Raw genomic sequence first — 20930 nt, 5'->3', positions numbered from 1 at the left:
GAGTTGGTGGTTGCATAAACTTGGAAATTGCAGACCCTACCCCTTTCCCTTGGGAATCTGTCTCCAGCTGTAAAACAAGAGAACTGGCCTTGAGGCTGCCTGTTCCATCCAGGCCTTAGATTCTGTGAACTCAGAGGAGCCTCGTGTGATGGAGAAAACAAACTTGAGCAGTTTTTAAGGATGGGATGTGTTTGCACAAGGTGGAGGCTCATGGACTAAGTGAATGAGGGCTCTGAGATGGACTGCCTGGGTTTGAGCCCCAGCTTCACCTGTTACAAGCTGTGTGACCTCAGGCAAGTTACTTAGCTTCTCTGCACCTCAGCTTCCTCATCTTTTAAAATGGGGATAGCAGGCACTACCTCATAGAGTCATTGCAAAGATTCAGCATGTTAATACATGGAAAGCCTTAGAACTGTGCCTGGTGCCTAGCCAGCACTGTTTTAGTGTCAAGTGTTTGTTAGTGTTTCTAGGAGATGTGGGGGACATTGGGCAGGCATCCTTCCAGGGCCCGGTCAAGGCATCTCTGTTTGCAGAGAGCATAGCTGCCTGTGGTTCTAGAAGATCAAAGCACTGATCACGCCCCTCTCCACCTACAATTTGATTCTGGTTTGTCCAGAAGTTTGAGAATCTCCCACCGCGTATACACGAGGAATATTTGACCTACAATAGCTTAAGTGCCTCTACTTCTACATAAGGAGGAGGGCTTGGGGGTTTTCCTGGACTGAAGTTTCACACACCTTTCTACTTCTCTGGAGTTACTGTGGGAAGGCAGATTGGATTTCTAAAGTGCCCTCAGTGTTGTCCCCTGTGGGTTTATACTCTAAGCTTTTGGAGGCACCCAAGCCTAAATCAGGTCATGAAATCCTCTGTCTCCTTTAAAAAAAAAATCCTTTATGTCAAGAGAGCAGTGCAACACGGAATAGTAATGACCAGCAGTCTCAAGGGAGAACTCTCTCCTTGAAGAAATGCAAAGAGGAATAATTAACCTCAAAGTCAAAAGCCTTCACTCAGTTAGGTGAAGGGGATTGAGAGCAAGCCCTGAGATGTCTCCAGCCAGACGTTTGTAGTCCGGTTCGTATCACAAATGAGATCTTAAATGAATGTGAAAACGATTCCACGACTTCAGGGGCTCACAGCTGTGTTCATCATGTCTGTTCCTGAGTGAGAGGCACATGTATTCACTGAGCACCTACTATGTGCTTTCTCTGCATGGTGCCTGGAACCACAGAATCCAAAGGGTAAGTCATAGCCTTTCCTCAAGGAGATGATGATCTAGTTGGTCGTAAATGTAAAGCATACTGAAGGAAAGAGAATTATGCAGGGTGTGACTTTTTAATGATTCCATTTCTGAACAGCCCTTGCTATTTATTTTACATAAACTCTCTTACTTAATTTTCAAAGCCCCTAAACAATTTCCATAGGCAAAGGAAATGCTCAGGGGTTGCCTGCATGCCCACGTTCATGCAGCAGGAAAGTAGCAAAGGGGAAGGTGAACCCCGGCCTGATGCCCATCCCTGTGCCTTTAACTTCCACAGCACATGGTCCCCTCTGGGTGATGACTTGGATTAATCTTTTGTATCTGTAAGTATCTCGTGTTTTAGGAGAAGTTGATTCCTGAGAGATGGAGCAGTCCAAGATGCTTAGTGGGGTGGAGGTGGGGGAAATGGGCATAAAAGGGCACATTGAATTTAGGGCGGCAGGGGTATACCCCTGGCAGTAAGGGTGTAATTGGGCATGGGTGGGCCCAACGAGAACTCTGACCCAGTTAGCAGTAGTGGGATTGTGAAGGCCACGGTGGGGCCGTGGAAAGAGTATGGCGTTCTTTCCCATTCAATCCCAATTCAGCTGTTTTGCTGGTGTGTGAGCCTGATAAACCCCAAAGCCCTGGACTAGGGGTTGGCAAACTACAGTCCTGAGGCCAAATCGGGCCCACAGCTTGCTTTGGTAAATAAAGTTTTATTGGTACACAACCATGCCCATTCAGGTACATTTTGTCTGGCTACTTTTGTGCTACTACAGTAGAGTTGAGGCTACTTTTGTGCTACTACAGTAGAGTTGAGTAGCTCTGACCCAGACCATGTGGCCTGCAAAGCCGAAAATATTTACTATCTTACCCTTTACAGAAAAAAGTGTGCTGATCTCTGCTCTAGGCAAGCATCTGTAGCACAGAATCGGGGTAGACAGAATTTGGGGCGGGGGACAATGTAAAAGGGCTCAAGCCTGAGAATTTGGCTCTGACACATGCTTCCTTGCTGGCACTTTTGATGCTACGTGGTGCCTTGGTTTTTTCATATCCTCCCTCATTGCACCATACACACATATAGTAGAGGTTGCTTCAGGAAGCATTTAGAGTAGATCTGAAAGCCCTAGGAAGAAGAGAGTTCCCACTGTGCGTCCACATCCGTAGCACCTGAACTGGGCAAGATCACACCTGCCTCCTTTTCATGGCCACCTGGCAGGGAGATGGTGAGTTTCCTACTTAATGGGTGAAGTTTAGACGTTGGCAGAGGTGGGACTTAAACCTTAGTCAGCCAACCCCAAAGCCTGTACCCAAAAAAGGCAATCCTGTGGCATCTGCAAAGGGTTTTTAAAGAAATGTGTCTTGTCTTTCTCAAGGATTCGGAGGAGAGAGCAACGTTTCAGCTCTTTCATTGGCTTTGATTCTGTTGCCTACCCTTGTCCCTCTCCATGGTCCTTTGTTCCACTTCAGAATGGATAGTCCTGTGGCATTAATTCTCTTCTCTTTCTAACCCCCCAACCCAAATTTCTTCCCCTTTCCTTTGGCCCCAAAATGGTAGGTGAGGTGTTAGCCTGTCTGTGCAAGCATGACTGATGGCGGTTGCCATTCTCTAGTCTTCCCACCTCACCTTCTTCAGGTGGGAGCCTCACGCCACATTACCAGGCAGGCCACTGGTTGACCTCACGGTATCCTGCATCACTCTGGTTTCCAGCTGTTTCTAGCATTTCACTCAGGATGTTGGGAGAAACTCCGAGGGGATGAGCTATATAGACTCAAGCTGGTGTACTGTTGGTCTCCATGTAGCCTCCTTGGGCCCCAAAATGTTTGACCAGGGTGCCACTCTGACCTGATGTTTGGTCGTGTCTCTGCTGAGGGCTCTTGACTCATCCCTCAGCCTGACAGTCTGTTGTTTGGGGGACTCCAGCTTGCAGGCCATGGCTGCTGGCGACTTCCTCTCTTGCTGGGACTTGCTAAGCTGCCCCTGTGCCATCCTAGTTGACTTCCAACCTGTCCCATTTGGGTAGAGAGCATTTCCACAGGGTTACTTTGCTTGACCGGAAGGATTAAAGTCATTCTGGCCAATATGTCCTGCTGACGCTGCATGAATCCAGGCCCAGCTCAAGGGGGAGGGTGGAAGGGAGGAGAGGACAGGAGGGTGACAAGACTTGAGCACCTGGACAGCTGCCGTTCTGCATTACCTCTGGGTTGCAGCTCAGAAGCTGCTCACGATGTTCCCCATTTTTATCATTAGTTATGGATCAGTCCTCAGCTCCTTACCATGCAGAAACTCAAACCAATTAAAGTCATGTCTGTCTGTCTGTCTCATAAGTCAGGCCGGTACCTGGAGCCAGGGTCTGGTCATCTTTTGACTTTATTACCTTGTTCCTTCTGAAGGCTGTCAGCTGAGTCCCCTTTCCTGCCTTTCGAACAATATAGGAATCTATCTGGATATGTACCCTGCATGTATTTGGAAGCTACTTGCCATAGTTATAAGCAAGAGAGGAGAGAACTGCTTTATTGCATCTGCTATGAGGCGAACATGTTGGTGGTTTTGCAAAACCTAAACAGATAAAGATGACTGAGCAAAGAGGAAAGAGTTCTGTTTCCTATCTTTTCACCTATGGGAATGGGAACACAGTTCTAAGGTTTACTTTTAGATCCCCAAGGAGTGGTGGCCTAGGACCTGCCTGGCTGATTCTCCAGTGGGAAAAGTATGTTTTGACGTTCGAGACAAGGAATTACCATAGTGACTGCTGGCAATCGAGTATAACCATAGCTGATGCTGATTGGGTGCTTATTTTGGGATGGTCATTATGCTACGTGCTTACATGTTACCTAATTTCATCCTTGTCACATCCTCATAAGGCAAATAAAATCATCCCCATTTTTTAGATGAGGAAACTAAGGCCCATAAAGGAAAGTATTTCTCTTAACTAGTCAGTGGTTGATCCAGGATTCGAATCCAGGCATCTGGATTCCAAGTGTCTACTTATTCTTGTTCTTCGATCCAGACTCTGTCAAATTTCCCATCTCCTCCAGGAATTCATCTCCAGAAATGTTTGTTGAACATCTGTGCCAGCAAATGAATGTTTGCTGAATGAATGTGGTATCTGCAGTAACCAGAGGTACTGAAGGTACTATCCATCCTCCAGGAGTTTGTAGCTTAAAGTGGGAGTGACCTATGTCTTCTGTGTTTTCACAATACTATTCATAATGTGTTGTGTTGTGATTCCTGTTCATCAGTGGCTTCCTTATTAGACTCTCAGCTTCCTGAGGTGAGGAACTGTCCTCTTGGTTGTCTTAGAGTCCTCCAGACCTCGGATGGTGTTTTCATCAGTAAGACGTTGACATGTCTGTTTTAAACCAAATCCCTTATCCTTTTACAAGATGGCTGTCATCCCCATGAGAAGCTGTTAGCACAATAAAATAGTGTTAGTGGAATCTGGCAAAATAAAATTATGGTTATGTTCATTCTCTTTCTCAAGACTAATTCTTCATAGCCCTCAAGTTAGCTTGCAGAATCAAGGGCAGTGGGGAAAACCATTTATCCCAATAGTCCCTTGGGCTGATCAAATTGCATACTTTTAACTCCAGGCTCTTAAAGGGAAGGTGGTCTACTTGTTGGGCACTTGCTGGGCACAGGGGACAAGTGGTGGCACCTCCTGTTCTTTGTCCTGTTCAGTGTCTCCTCTCTGCCTAATCTTCCATTTTCAGTACAAAGATAGGGTTTTCTCAGCATCCTGGTGATCTCCTTAGGATGTAGGTACTATCAGCAACATCCCTGGACCATACCTTGACCTCAGAAGTTCCCACCAATGGTGCTTGTTGGAGGGGAAAGCAACAGGGGCAAGCTGGATCCTTACAGCCTTGGAATAAGCAGGGACTTGTTATTAGTACAGACTTAAGAGCTCAATTGTTTGGGTTCAAAACCCAGTTCTACTGTTCATTAACTGTGTGACCTTAGGCAAGTACCTTAACCTCTCTGTGCCCTGGTTTCCTCATCTGTAAAATGAGGATAATGGTTTACCTACTTCGTGGAGTTGTGTGGGTCTGACAATGAGTTGATATGTATAAAATGTCTATCACAGTGCCTGGCACAGAATGCGTAATGTGTAAGCATCTGCTGTCTGTCTTAGTCAGCTCAGGCTGTTATAACAAAATGCCATAGACTGAGTGACTTAAACAAAAAACATTTTTTTCTTACAGTTCTGGAGGCTGAGGAGTCCAAGATCAGGGTGCCAGCAGGTGTGGTGTCTGGTGAGGGTCCTCTTCCTGGTTTGCAGACAGCTGTCTTCTTGCTGTATCCTCACATAGCTGAGAGCAGAGAGAGAAGCAGGCTCTCCTGTCTCTTCTTAGAAAGGCACTAATCCCATTCATGATGGCTCCACCCTCATGACCTCATCACCTCCCAAAGACTCCATCTCCTAATACCATCACCAACATATGAATTTTGGGAGGACACAGACAGTTCACAACACTGTCATTATTGCTATTTCTTGTTAGCACATCTGCTCTATCTTGCTTAGTGAGATAAAGTTTAAAATTAAATTAAAACATTGTTTGTGGTCATGTCTTTCAGACTAGTAGAAAGCTGCTACTTTTTCCCCTTGGCTAGTCATTACAGTTAAAAAAAAACACACACTCAATGATAGTTCTTTCTTTGACTCCCAAGGTCAGGAATCAACAGATCTATGAGAACTTGCATCCACCAATCACCAAACAGTATTTGTTTACAGAAGGTCCTCAATGGACCCAGTGTACCTGGGACAGTTCATGTCTTTCTTCCTGTTATAATTATTAACAGCACCTACGTTCATTCTCAAGCATGTCCTCATTTGCGTGATAAATTATATGGTCAGTCTTAATAAGGGCCATCTGAATAAATAAAATTCAAATGTTACTTAAATGAAACGTGGAGCATCTGATCTTGGAGGAATCCATATAAGGTTCAAAGACAGTCAGCGGAAGAAGTGAATGTTTGGTTTGGAACAGGGGCCAGACAGGTCAGGTGAGCTGAGCGCCACTTCTCAGCAGTTCTAGGAGGACTGCCGATGTCACCAGATCTTATTCTCCAACCTAGAGTCCCGATGTTCCTGTAAGACCTCTCAGTTCTTGAATGTGTATTACCAAATGCATGATTCTGGATTCTGGAGGGTCAGACTCTGACAGCTGTGTCCTGTCCTGACCCTGGGCCACCAGTTTACAGTCTCTGGTTCAAGCCATCTGTTCTCGTCAGCAGGGCTCTCGTTCCAGGTTGTAGGCTCCTTCCGGCGTGAGTGGTAGACCTACTGTTTGCTGTCCCATCCCCTACCTTTCCTTGAGTAACGAAAGAGCTGTGGATTGAGGCCCCCACCCTGCTTCTTGTCCATATTCCCTGGCACAGCAAATGTGGTCTTGCTGGGGCCAAGGAGTGCCCCAGGCCCGGGGGCTTCAGATCACTTGTTCACGAGATAGCCTACACTTCGATAAATGTGCTTTACTTGAGCTATGGGTGTTTCCTCCCTCATCTTACTTGTGGGAACCTGGAGAAGACTTGGCTGTGGATAGAGACTAGAAATAAACAGAAGGAACATAATCTGGAGGGCTCCGAGACGTTCCAATTTTGGATGTGAGGTTGTGCCCGTCCAGAGTGGGCAGGTAGGAGCCGCCACGAAATGGAAGGTCTTAGCCAGACCATTAATGCACTGTTCCCAAGCAGCCCCGGGAGCGTCAGGAACAGCTGGCCCTCTGCTCTTGATGGTGGCACAGAAGGACAAGGGGGGCGTCTGAGATTTGGTGAGTTCGTGGGCATAGCTGAGTAAGAAGGGAAATGGCCCATTTGTAGAATATATTAGAGACCCCACTGTGCCCGCCGTGTGCTCTTCAGAAAGCGCTGGGATTAAATGACTGGTGGGTTTCTCATTGGAAAGTGGCTTAGGTGGGAAGAGCCCACCAAGCAGGGGGACTGTGAAGGTGCTCTTTCTTGCCCAGGGCACACTTAGCTTTCACACTCGATCTCATGTTTGGACGTGTTCTCCTTAGGTCCTGTGTGATTACTTGTTCCAGCTTCTGGAAAACTTAAAGCGTTGATTCTTCTCGTCTGCAATCCCAAACCTTCTACCAGATAAACCTTTAAATTGAGGGCAAAGCTCTTAACCAGGCAATAGTCCTCTGCCTCTCCCCAGATGAAATGGAGTGGCTTTAGGTGTAAAATATCTGAAGGAAAACAGTTCTTCCGTGATGGTCCTCCTCTGATGTGGCTGGTGGGTGAGTGAAGCCCTGCCACAGTGAGAATTGCCAGACAGCAAAAAGTAAGGAGGGTTTCCATGCTGGAAAATGGGAAACCTCAAAGCAGTAAGGATTACTTGAAGACTTAAAACTGACACTGTGATGTTTGGAGTAGGAGAGACTGTAAAAGTCCTGCTGTAAAAGACTGCGAACATGTCAAAATAATATACTAGTGATGTACTAGGATTCTCACCTTCCCATTCCCACCCCCACCTTTCATAGTGGTGACATTTGGACCTTGACAGATAACCCATTTCTGGTTTCGTTATAGTCTTAAACCACATCTTTCTTTTAGACGTCAGCTCCTTTGACCAATTCCAATCTCACCAGCTTTTCTAAGGATGTAAGGAATAAGCTAGATGAAACAGATATGTTCTTGGTTTTTCCCAGAAAGGTCAATGTGCTTTCATTGGTCCTTTGTATCAGCTACCCTCTCTAGAGCTATTTCCTTCTATTTTAATCTACAGGGTCTAGTGTCAGTGCCATTAGGAGGGAGACGCAGCCTCAGACACCAGTGGGGAGATCAGTCCAGCGGGTTGCCATCTAAGGAAGAAGACAAAACTGCAAAAGCAGCCAAGTACCCAGGCCGGGCTCCACTTGCATTTCAGGACTTCCTGAAACTTGAAATCTTCTCTTTGATCTTCCTGAAGTCATTATCAGTTACCCATAGTGAGGACAAGTTAGGACACTTGAAGAGAGGACTGGTTAGAGAACAGGAGGTAGAGGAAGAAGGGAGGAGATTGTTTCCATCCCTCCTGGTCCAGGGAGCTAGAAGAAGGGTGATGAGGCATGGGAAGAGAGCCAATTTTGGGGAGAGGGAGTGTCTTGGCCTTGATTCCTAGGTGAGAAGTGAATCTAAGAAGGAATTTATGTGGGTGGGTTCCTCTGAATTTCTGCAGTGACTGCAGCCCTGGTCAGGAGCCCCAGGGGGGACAGGACTTCAGGAAGTGGTCAGAGCTCCCTGGCTTGGATCATAAGAGACATGTGGGCCACCCCTCAAGGCTATGGGAGACCCAGACTCTACCAGGGAAAACAGAAAGGTCTGTTTGGGTACGAGGCGGTGTCTACCACCTGATCAGAGCTCCAAATGAAGCCTCCAGAGGGCTGCGTGCAGGAATTAGGATTTGGTGTAGCCAGAGGAGCAGAGGTTGGGCAAGCAGGAGACAGAGCTGGGACATGCCCTGGGATGCTAGAGGCACATCCAGCATCCCAGCACACACCTTCGTCAGCACAGAGGAAGTCTACAGCATGGAGACAGGTGAAAAAGGAAATAGTACCTTAGGAAGAGAACCCTCACACCCGCTCCCAGCCTCCAATGGTCAGCACCTCCACTGCCAGTTAAGCAGGGAATATTGAAGGGAGAGCACCAGGGTATGAAGAGTTGGATTCTAGAGACCAGGCCAGTGACAGCTGAGATGGTCATAAATGGTTGGGACCAGTCTACAGAAAGGACTCTGTAGAAGGATCTCCACATTTTTTAGTTTCATTGTGTCCAGTGTTACTGAATGAGATCAGCTGGATATAGATTTCTAGGTTGGCTTATTTTTCTCTCAGCATTTTGGGGATGACATTCTTCTGGCTTCTACTGTTACTGTCAGCCTCTATTGATTTTTGGGTCATTTCTCTGTAGGTGACCTGCCCTCTGTGAATTTGCTTTTAAAATATTTGTCCTGGAAGCTATGTAGTTTTACTACAACATGTCTGGGGATGGATCTAATTTTATTCATCCTATTTGGGGTTTGTGCTTCTCAGATCTGAAGATTGATGTCTCAGTTCTGGAAAATGTTAAGCCACTTATTTCTTTGAACACTGATTCTCTCCCATTCTTTCTATGCCCCACTCCCACTCCCCTTAGAAAATCCTTGGAGACCTGAATTGGACTTCTCAATCTGACCTCTTTTTCATATTTTCCATTTTTGTCTTTTGGCTGTATTCTGAATAATGACTTAAAATTATCTTCTGGTTCATTAATTTTCTTTCTAGCTGTGTCTAATCTTCAGCCTAACTGAGGCAATCAGTTTTTCATTTAATGTCTTTTTTTTTTTTAAACTTCTAGATGTTCTATTTGAGCAGTTTTCAAATCTTCCATGTACTCTTTTTTTTTTTTTTTAAAGTAATCTCTTGTCTTGCGTGCTCTTGATTTTATATTTAATTTATTTAACCATTTAAAATCATGTTTATCTGAAAAGGAATTTTATAATCCATTTCTGGCATTCTTGGGTGTAATTCATCTGTTTTTCTCTTGACTCATTTCCAGAATAGCTTATTACCTCATGTAGTTGATTTTTTTTTTAATTACAATATTTTATTTTATTATTTTTAAAATTTTTTATTGAATTATAGTTGATTTAAAATGTGTTAGTTTCTGCTGTACAGCAAAGTGAATCAGTTATACATATACATATATCCACTCTTTTTAAAAATCTTTTCCCATATTGGCCATTACAGAGTATTGAGAAAAGGTCCCTTTGCTACCTCACGTACTTTGTACATTTGGATTTTGAGCTCATGTTTGGGGTTTTATGTGTGAGATACCATTACCGTAGGTAATGTGAATTTTTGAGCTGGGGATTTCCTCGATCCCCTCCAGCCCAGGTAGTATAAATTTGAACCCAAACCCATTTGAGAGCAGGCTTGGGGTAATGAGCTATTAAGGAGATCACCTTCTCAGCCCTCTCAATCCAGGACTCAGACCCTGTCTCCCTTCGCTTGTGTGCAGGACCTTTATCCAAGTCCCCTCATTCCCTGATGGTGAAGCCCTCTAAGGCTGGCTTGTGAGTATGTGTATGTGTGTTGCAGTTCTAACTCCTCTATCCCAGCATAACCTGAGCCTGTGTGACCTGCCCCATGTGCCAATACAACTCTAGCATCCACTTTACAAGAGCAGCAGATGCCACTGGGCAGCCCAAGTGCCAGTGCATGCTATCACTCTGGTTTTCAATTTCGTATTTCCTTGTTGGTTTGTGGATGTATTAGTTTCCTGTGGCTGCTGTGACAAATTACTACAGGCTTGGTGGCTTAAACAACACAAATGTATGCTCTCACTGTTCTGGAAGCCAGGAGTCTGAAATCAGTATCACTGGGCTGAAATCAAGGTGTCACAGGGCTGCACTCTCTCCAGACTCTAGGGGAGAATCTGTTACTTGTCTCTTCCAGGGTCCTGTGGCTGCTGACATTCCTTGAAATTGTGGCCACATCACTCCAATATCTGCCCCCATGGGTACATTGCTCCTTCTTTTCTGTGTGTGAGATCTCTCTCTCTCTCTTTCTCTTATAATGACACTTGCGGTGGCATTTAGGGCCCACCTGGATAATCCAGAATATTCTCTTATCTCAAGATCCTTAACTTTATCAGATCTGCAGAGAGCTTTTTTCCCAAATAACAGTTACAAATTCTAGAGATCTTTTGGGGGTCCATTTTCAGCCTTCCACAGTAGATTTCCCTAACTTTGAGAGCTCAGTTTTGTATTTATTTATTTATTTTTGAAAAGATTTATTTATTTAATTTATTTTTGGCTGTGTTGGGCCTTATGTGTGGCACGCGGGCTCTTTGTTGTGGTGTGCAGGCCTCTCTCTAGTTGCGGCGTGTGGGTTTTCTCTTCTTCAGTTGTGGCGTGCAGGCTCCAGGGCGCATGGGCTCTGTAGTTTGTGGCACGCGGGCTCTAGTTGAGGCACGCGAGCTCAGTAGCTGTGGTGCAGGGGCTCAGCCGCCCCGCCGCCCGTGGGATCTCAGTTTCCCGACCAAGGATCGAACCCGCGTCCCCTGCACTGTAAGGCAGGCTCTCCACCACTGGACCATTAGGGAAGTCCCTCAGCTTTGTATTTATAAGGATGCTCATTATATTTCCAAATGTTTTGTAGCATTTCTTTTTCTAGTCCATCGTATTCCCTGGAAAAGAAATATACCAAATAACCTCAAGGCTGGAGAGAGAAATGCACAACCCACTGTGATGGGCAGTTGCTCAGAGGGCCAGAGGATGAAGATGTTAAGGTGTAGGTGCTGACTTGTGCTAGGGATGCACTTCTGAAACGCTGTGGGGCAGAAGGCTGGGCTTAGCTCATGCCGACAGGATGCTGCTCTCTGGAATGGCTAGAATGGCCCGAGTTCCCCTGGCCCACCTCTCCCCAGTCTTCGGTTCTCTTTGGCCCAGTCCAGACTTTGCCTCTTGGCTTTCGTATGTGTGCAACTGATCCCAGTTTCTGCTCCCACCTGAGTCTTAGCATATTCCATTCTGACAGCCAGTAACAGACCTTGAGTCTGTTCATTGTTATCCCCTTTGCTTTAGTGACTGGACCAGACATGTTCCCTGGAGTGTCTTGGGAACTCACTCTGTGTCAGTTGGACATCACCAAAACCAGAGCCAGGCAGGACCAGAACTGAGCATTATTTCAAAGTATGCCTCCTCTGCAGCTAAAGGTATCTCACCCACAGGAGAGAGCTGAATGCATGCCTGAAAATTCTCTCCTGATGCAAATCTTCATTCCTAGGGACAGTCAGGCAAACTAACCAAAAGTGTATGTCATGCTACTTGTGACTCTTTGGAAAGTAAGACTTAACCAGCTTGTGTGAAGGCACTTGCAAAGCGGAACACCCTGTCCCCTTAGGTAATGAATGGAGTAGTTATGGTGAGCTTTCTGGCTCCATGCACTCAGAGGGAAGAAATAGCCTGCGTGGGTGGCTTTTGTTCCCACCTCTCTTGAAGTTGTGTTCCTATCCTAAGTTTGTGACTAAACCTTGATGAAGAATGTTTTTACAGCTGGAGTTCCTCCCGAGAGGTCATCTCCATCGTGAAATAGACCACAGGGCACCCTCTCCAGGCTGGAGATGTACTGTACGTGTCTTCCACCAGTATTAGGGGTTAATTGTCTATGTCTCCCCGCATTGAAATTGAGTGACCCCTGAGGAAGCCCACCTGGGAGCTGTGCCAGGAGTTTGACGGGGGGGGGGGGGGGGTGGTGCGTCTAGGGCCTAAGTTCCGTGTTAAACCAGCAGGCACTGGCAGAGAAGACCCCTGCCCAGGGCTCCAGGCCCAGGCATGGCAGGAGCAGTGGCAGGATTTGGGGCAAGCCTTCTAAAGGGTGTGTGTGTCGAGGAGCCTGTGTGTGTGTGTTGCGGGGGCGGGGGGAGGGGGGTCAGGGGTTCCTGGAATGACCTATGCTGACATCACCTGTGTCCCTGCTGCCCTCAGGTCCAGGCCCTCCTCTCTGAGAGGAGATGCTAAAGGTAACCAATCCCCAGAACCAGTGATGGTATCTCCTCGTCCAGCAGCCCTTTCACAAAACAATCCAAACTTTTGCTGTCCTCACCCAGTTTAATAATGTTTTCCTAGAAACAAGGCTGAATTGGTCTGGCAGCCTTCAGGTTGGATTCTGGGGGAAGCTCAGTCTCCCAGTGAGAAGTTTCTGAATGGGGCTGGGAGTCACTTCTCCAGTGGTAACATTTTTTGACTTAGATGGTAATTTGAGTGCCCAAGCTGGGTGAGATTACAAGACTGTGTAGTTCATAGAGAAAAAGAGATGGTGCTCATCCTCAACTCGAGTTGATTCTCTAGAAGAATCTCTGGGATCTGATACCCATAAGCAAATTTATAACAGATTTGCGGTAGTGGAAGCAGAAGGAGTAGAGGACCAGGCAAAGAGCCTTTGCTCTCAGCTGACCTGCAGAAATTGAATAATTTAGATTAAAGAAAGCCCCAGGCACATTTTAGCAGCTGGTCAATTTTTCTGCTTGAAACAGAATTTCTGGACTTTGTTTTACATGAAGACAGTTTATTTTTAGGCCCATCAGGGAGGCTGTCAGGTGGGTAGCTCAGAAAGCTGGCCTGCTAGTGAAATACAGCCCCCATCATCATGTTGTCTTGTGGCCTAGAAAGGCTCTCTTGCCTGCTCTAGCATGAAGGACCAACCAGCTGCCTTTGAGGGTAGTGAGAAAGGTCATGAGAAAGTTGAAGGTTTTCAAAGGAGGGCACGGTTTCTTGCACAAAGCCCATTGCTGTAGGCCCAAGTGTAGCTCTTTGGCTAAGAAAGCTCCAGCTGAAATAGCTCATTCCCCTGGGTACTAAGTGTTCATTAAAAATCCAGTTTGTCAGGTGGTATGACCCTGGTTGCCCCCAATTTAAACAAAAGTCCCTTTGTGGCCACTGGCACTTGGGAATAGAACCTTGGAGCCATGTGGAGGCCAGAAGGCAGCTGGGGGAGCCTTTACAGTGTTTCTTGGTTTGCCACTGATAAAGGATCCCAGCACGACACAAGAAGAACCTTGGCTCTTATCTTGTTTCTTGGTTGGCTAAAGAATCGTGAGGCCTGCACTTCACTTTCAAGAGTCATAAACTTCTCAAGTGGTGGAACAGGCCAAAGCCCAGGATGTTGAGCCATAGAATTTGTTGTGCTTGCAGAAATGTGTCGTGGCAGGACCTATGCTCGCCCCAAACAGCATAATGACAGAGTCTCTAAGGACTTCTGTGAGCAGAACATAAAATTAACACTTGTTTTTCAAGACCAAAGAGAGAAAGGACAAGGCCACTGCTTGGGCTGCCTTCTTGAGCTTGTACTTTTGGTTCTTCTGATCTGTAGACAGATGAAATCTACCGATTCAGCAGGTGCTTTCTTCTTCTACGAAATCTCTCTACGGAAGAAAAGATGCGCACTTGGATGGAGTGTAGGCGTAAAGGTTTCTTATGCAAACACTAGGTGAGCGAGAATCCTAGCATCCTTGAGTTGTGAATTTAGTTGACACACCATTTAATTGCACTGGTTCCTCGATGACAACAAAGTATGTATCTGCAAGGAAAATTACAGTCCAGGCAACATGCGAGTAATTTCAACTAATGACTCTTTGTTTGGGTGTCTCTTCTTCCTGGTATGCCTCACCATAAAAACATCTGTAAATCTGCAAAAGGCTGTGTGCTGCTTTCCTGGGCAGGAGGATAAGGAGGGGGGTATAGTTTTCCCTCTTTTTCCAGGTGAGTAGGGAGAGAGCCGAGTCTAGCCTTGGAGGATGGAAAGGTTGTGAATGAGGGAGAATCTTCCTAGGTCTGTTCTAGCTCAGTCAGGTTATTTCCCCCTAAATGGTCTTCTTGCACCCTGCTTTATTGCCCACCTGTTACTCCGCCCACACTTTCTTCAGAGAATCACAAATCAATATTCGGTACTTGGGCTTATTCAGGATAAAATGTCTTTCTTGGCCTCTTATGGTTAAAGCCTGGTTTGAAAATATAGTGGGACTAATTAAGCTTTTATGAGGGGAGGAGAATAGTTCTGTCAGCCTTACTGATAGATTCAGTCTGAGCTAAACCCTGTGAGAAAAATGGGGGGTGGAAATTGCGGGGATGGGAATGTCAAAGGGAGAGCAGAGGCGGCTCTGGGCCCTGTTTTCGGGGCTGGCTTCATGAAAGTCATTTCAAATGTTGAGGTGTATGGAGTCCTCATTTAAACCCAGATGAAGGTTGTCAGCCTCATCCTGTGAGTTGGGAAAGCTGGACACTGGTCCAGCCACTTTAAATGGGCACACATTCCCACCCAATGTCTGGGGGCTTTTCAATAATGAGAAAAGATTATAATCCTCCCTGGCTGACTCATAAGTGTTGGAGTTCTCTTGCTTTCTGAAATCAAAGGAGAACATTGCTTTTCCCAAGAGCTGTAATAATTCTACCACTTTGAAAATCTCATTTAAAAATCCATCCCACGACATCCAGTACCTTGTACGCCCAGGCAGAAGCATTTTGTGTAGAAGGCAATGTCCTCAAAAAGTTTACAAGGCAGCACACTAGTCTGCAAAAGGGGAAAAGTGACGGATGAATACGGTTATCTGCCAGGAGTCGGGGTTGGTTTTGGACCCTTAGGAATCCTTTCTAGGTGATTCCACAAGAGCATGGACATTAAAGGCAAGGGTTTGGTGTCAGATCTGAGTTCAAGCTGTGCTCTGCTATTTATTGATGGTGTGACTTCGGACAAGTTATTTCTCCCCCATTGTTATTATTTTAAATCTCCCAAACCACAGCTTTTTGTATAAAATGGTGATGGCATTTCCATAAGGTAGCAACAACAAGGAATATATAAAAGTGATAGAAAGTGTTAGAGGACCATGAACTTGGAGTAGTGCAGAGACCACTGTCGCCAACCAAAGGCAGCCTTGGAGTGGAGGTCTTGGAGCGCCTGGCTTCTCTCTGCGTGGCCTCCGCCGCCCAGCGCACAGATGGAGTCTGAATTTTGGTGAGCACCTAGTGCTTTAGTTCTCAGGTCGGAGGAGAATTCCACTCTTTCTCCCAGGCCTAGGAAGCCCATTGCAGTTCCTCATTGAAATTCTCATTTATTGGGGCTGCTTTGGTGGCTGCAGAGTTGGTGATTTGCCCAATTTGTATGGGAGCACACACTTTAAAAAGGCTACTTTAAACTGTGACTTGACAGGATAAACATGTCATTTAATATCTTCCCAACACTTCAACTTCCAGGACCAGGGTCAGCACTAGGGCTGAGCTCCTTCTCCTCTCAGGTCTGGAGGGTGGGGCTGAGACCGAGAAAGAGACTAGTGTTAACAGCCACAGGATCCTCTCTTGTCTAAAGGGGGAAATGAAGACATGCATTGAAAAAAAAAAAAAAATCAGATGATCAAATTGTTGAAGGGCTGACGAGAGTTTCCACATGTGTGACAATGAAATCCTGTCCAAGACAAATTCTGTCATTCCATCCAAGATTTACCTACTGGCTGTGCCTCACAGAGAGAAACCAAAGGAGAGCCTGGCTGGGTCCAGGCGTTGTGTTCTTAGAGAGGTCTGGAAAGCATTGGCTTAAAATGGAATTGGAGCTCTCCCTTACCATCCCGCTCATGGGGGGGCTGAGGCGAGGGTACTGGAAACTTCCGTAATTGGAACTGTCAGAGGCACTCACTAAGCAGCTAAGTTTTTAAAAATAGAGTTGACATAGGATCCAGCAATCCCAATCCTGGGCATATATCCGGACAAAACTCTAATTCAAAATGATACATGCACCCATATGTTCATGACAGCACTATTCACAATAGCCAAGACATGGAAACAACCTAAACCTGTCATCTATCCATTGACAGATGAATGGATAAAAAAGATGTGGTATGTATATATATATATATATATATATATATATATATATATATATATATACACACACACACACACACACACACACACACACACACACACACACACACAATGGAATACTACCCAACCATAAAAAAGAATGAAATAATGGCATTTGCAGCAGCAAACGGATGCAACTAGAGATTATCATACTAAGTGAAGTTAAGTCAGAAAGAGAAAGACAAATACCATATGATATCACTTATATGTGGAATCTAAAATAAGACACAAATGAACTTATCTATGAAACAGAAACAGACTCACAGACATAGAGGACAGACTTGTGGTTGCCAAGGGGGAGGGGGGTGAGAGATGGATGGATTGGGAGTTTGGGATTAGCAAATGCAAACTGTTATATATAGAATGGATAAACAACAAGCTCGATTATCATACTAAGTGAAGTTAAGTCAGAAAGAGAAAGACAAATACCATATGATATCACTTATATGTGGAATCTAAAATATGACACAAATGAACTTATCTATGAAACAGAAACAGACTCACAGACATAGAGGACAGACTTGTGGTTGCCGAGGGGGAGGGAGGTGAGGGATTGATGGATTGGGAGTTTGGGATTAGCAAATGCAAACTGTTATATATAGAATGGATAAACAACAAGCTCCTACTGTATAGCACGGGGAACTATATTTGTATCCTGTGATAAATCATAATGGAAAAGAATATAAAGAATGTATACATGTGTATAACTGAATCACTTTGCTGTACAGTGGGAATAACACAATACTGTAAATCAACTGTACTTCAATAAATTTTTTTTAAAAAAACATCTAAGTTTTCCCCCAAGACAAGGTGTTTCAGGGCATCCAGAAGAGGCAGAAGGTCTAGTCCTTGCCATCTCAGGTACAGAAACATTGGAAACTAGTGAGAAGGTTTAAACAAGTGAGAGGGAGAAGCTATCAGCCATGGAAACTCAGGGAGTGTTCTGTGGCCACTGTCTGGTCAGGCAGAGGAGACTTGTGGGAGGTGGTGGGTCTTGATGTGAATCTTTCCGGATACCTTGTGGTGTGGACTTGGTCTCCGTAGGTAGGAATCCCAAGCCCCCCACAGCCCACGGTGGAGCTCAAGGCAGGCAGCAATGAGGTGCTCGCCAGAGCTGCCCTGTGGATGTAGAAGGGTTTTGGTTAGATCATAGGAGAGCTCTGGGCCATGCGAGGTCAGGAATTGATTGTGTGGCTACACTGATCCGCTCAAGAGCTTCTCCTTTTTGGGCTGGTTTTCTTCTCATCTCCAGGGAGATAATAGCCACTGCTATTCATGGCTCTGCCCATAGATCTCCTCTTGGCTAGGACTTCTTAAACTTTTCCAATTTGAGATTAAATTTGGCCAATCAAGAGACCTTGGAGGTGATGCTCCTTTTTGGAGTGGTTTTCTGACTTCAGTCTTTCATGGTCACTGGGAAGGTTGTTTAAAACACAGACTAATAGCCCCACCCCAGATATTCTGATTATGGAGTCTCATTGCTGGTCTGTTTAATCTATTCAACAAGAACTCGAGGAGCTCCTGCTTCAGGTGGTTTGAGGACCACGATCCTAGTGCAGTGTCATTCAAAGTCACCCCGGACAAGGATCACTGGGGATCTTGTTAGAAATGCAAATTCTTTGACCCTACCTCAGATCAACTAAATCAGAAGCTGGGGTAGGGCCAATAATCCAGTTTCAATAGCCCTCCTGGAGATTCTGAAGCAGGCTAAGGATTGAGAAAGAACCAAAGCACTAGGGTTTGCAATGACCAAGGGTGTGCTGAATGAATTTCAAGCCCTGCTTGTTTGCCACTTGCTCCTGGGGATAGGGCACCAAATACCAGTGTGAGCAGGCAGGCATAATTTTGATTAGGTACTAATCTGGTGGTATTAAACATTTACAAGGAAACTAAAAATAACAAGGAAACGATTCATGCTTAGAAGTATTACCATTGTCCTCCTATAATCATGGGTGTGTCACTGTGCGCTGTGAATGCTGGCTTTGTGAGCCTGGGTAAGGTACCTGACCCTCCCGAATATCAGTTTCCTCAGCTGTAACATGTGCATAACATAATTTTATCATCTACCTCAACAGTGTTAAAACTTGTATGAATTCCATAGAACAGAGCCTGGTTCCGAGCAAGCCAATACAACTACTAATATTTGCTAGAAATCTATGGTGGACAGAATTCTAAGATGACTCCAAGATTCCTACCCCTTGAGGGTTGGCATCTCTGAGTATGATGTCATTCCTTTGATTAGGTTCTGTTACCTGGCAAAGGTGATGGGATGTCATTCCCGTGATCACACTGTATTATGTGACTGTGTCTTAACTGACAAGGGAGAGATTTCTCCTGCTGACCTGGAGAAAGCAAACAGCCACGTTATGAGAGGGTCATCTGGCAAGGACCTGAGGGCAGACCTGGGAGCTGACAGTGATCCTTGAATGGCAGGTAGCAAGGACAGGGGCTCCTGATGTGTTTGAGGGACAGCAAGGGGCAGGGTAGTGGGAGATGAGGACAAAGAGAAGGGTTTATAGACCACTGTAAGGGCTCTGGCTTCTGAGCAGAGGAATGACATGTTCTGACTTTCGGTTTTTAAAGAGTCACTTTGGCTTCTGTGCAGTGAATAGACTGTAGGGGTGGGAGGACTAATTACAGGTTGTGAGCAATCCAGGTGAAGAATGATGGTGTGTGTGCGCCTGCATGTGCACACAGACAGACAGATGCACACACATGTGTAATATACATGTAATGTATATTACAGTACAACTCCCACCTTTAGCCAGAGTGGTAGCAGTGGAAGTGGGGAGGAATGGCTGGATTCTGTATGTATTTGGAAGGTAGGGTTAACAGGATTTCCTAGTAGATTAGATGTAGGTGGTGAGAGAGAGGAGTCAGAGTCACTCTAAGGTTTTTGGTGAACAATTGAGGGTGGAGTTACCATCAGTGGAGATGGTGAAAGCTGCGTGTAGAGCAGATCTGGGGCAGAAGGTCAGGGGTCGGTTTTGAATATGTTGGGGCTGTGATGTCTAGAAGACTTTCAGGTGGAGGTAGTGGGAGTGTAGATGGAACACAAGCCAAAGTTGGCAGCCAGGACTGGGCTGGAGATGCAAATTTGAGAGTTATAAGAATATAAATGGTTTTTAGAGCCTTGTTTAAAACTTTCAGAAAGAAATTTACTTAATTTGATGGACTCCTTCATTCTGATATTTTTCTCATGAGCTTTTTGGTGTTCTTTCCTTTTTTGGAATAAAATTGAGATTAGTTGGTGGACCTTTCTAATGTTCTTACTTAGCAAAGGATATAATTAGCAACCTTTGTTCATACAGGGGGCAATGGAACTTTAAAAACTGAAGTAGGACATACACAAAAATGTGCACAACTCTGAAATGTAGTGCAGCTCAGTGAATTAGCACAAAGTGAGCACAGCTGGGTAACCACTGCTTCACTCACAGAGGATGGCATTATCTATACCTGAGACTCCTCATACCTTTTAATCACCTCCCCACCTTCTCCCAAGGTGACCTCTCTCCTGACTTGTACATTGTAGTGTAGTTTTGCCTGTTTTTGAACTTCCTACGAATGGAATCGTAGAGTAAGTTTCCTTTCTGTCTGGTTTCTTTTTCTGAACCTACCATAGGATTCATCCATGTTGTTCTGTGTAGCAACAGTTGGTTCTTTTTCATTGCTATGTAGTATTCTGCTGTGTGACTATATCACACACTTTTAACATGTCCATCATTCTGTTGATTGTCCTTTGGGTTATATCCGGTTGTTGACCATTTTGAATGGTGCCTCTATGCTTTCCCATTCAAGTCTTTGGTGTATAGTACACACACTTCTTCAGGAGTAGAAGAACTGGGTGTGCTTATGTTCATCTTTAGATGCTGACAGTCTTCCAGGGTGGTTGTAACAGTTTGCTGTCTCACCAAAAGTATATGAGAGTTCCAGTTGCTCTGCATCATTTTGTCAGCCCTTGATATTGTCTGTCTTTTTCATTTTAGCCATTCTGGTGGTAGCGAGTAGTAGATCATTGCTGTTTACATTTGCGTTTCCCTGATGACTGATGACTAATGATGGTGAACACTTTTTTTTTTATCAGCCATTTGGATATCTTCTTTCATTATGTTTGCTCGAGGCTTTTGTCCATTTCTTTATTGCATTATCTGTCTTTTTCTTATCGAATTGTAGGAGTTTATGAATAATATGGATACCAGTCTTTGGGTCATAGATATGTTCTCCTACTCTATGGCTTGCCTTTTCACACTCTTAATGGTGTCTTTTGATGAACATAAATTTCTAATTTTAATGTAATCCACAATATTAAT

At 45.1% G+C, this 20930-nt stretch overlaps 1 long non-coding RNA gene across 1 annotated transcript in view; it reads left to right on the top strand.

Annotated features, from left to right (window-relative positions):
* The window catches only part of LOC309624412, a 415281-nt gene that overhangs the window by 7521 nt on the left and 386830 nt on the right, over positions 1-20930 (top strand). The window lies entirely within an intron of this gene.

The sequence above is a fragment of the Balaenoptera borealis genome (genome assembly GCF_965194805.1).
Source record: "Balaenoptera borealis genome assembly, chromosome: 1".
NCBI classification, from domain to species: domain Eukaryota; kingdom Metazoa; phylum Chordata; class Mammalia; order Artiodactyla; family Balaenopteridae; genus Balaenoptera; species Balaenoptera borealis.
This window is presented reverse-complemented; position numbering and strand designations above follow the sequence as displayed.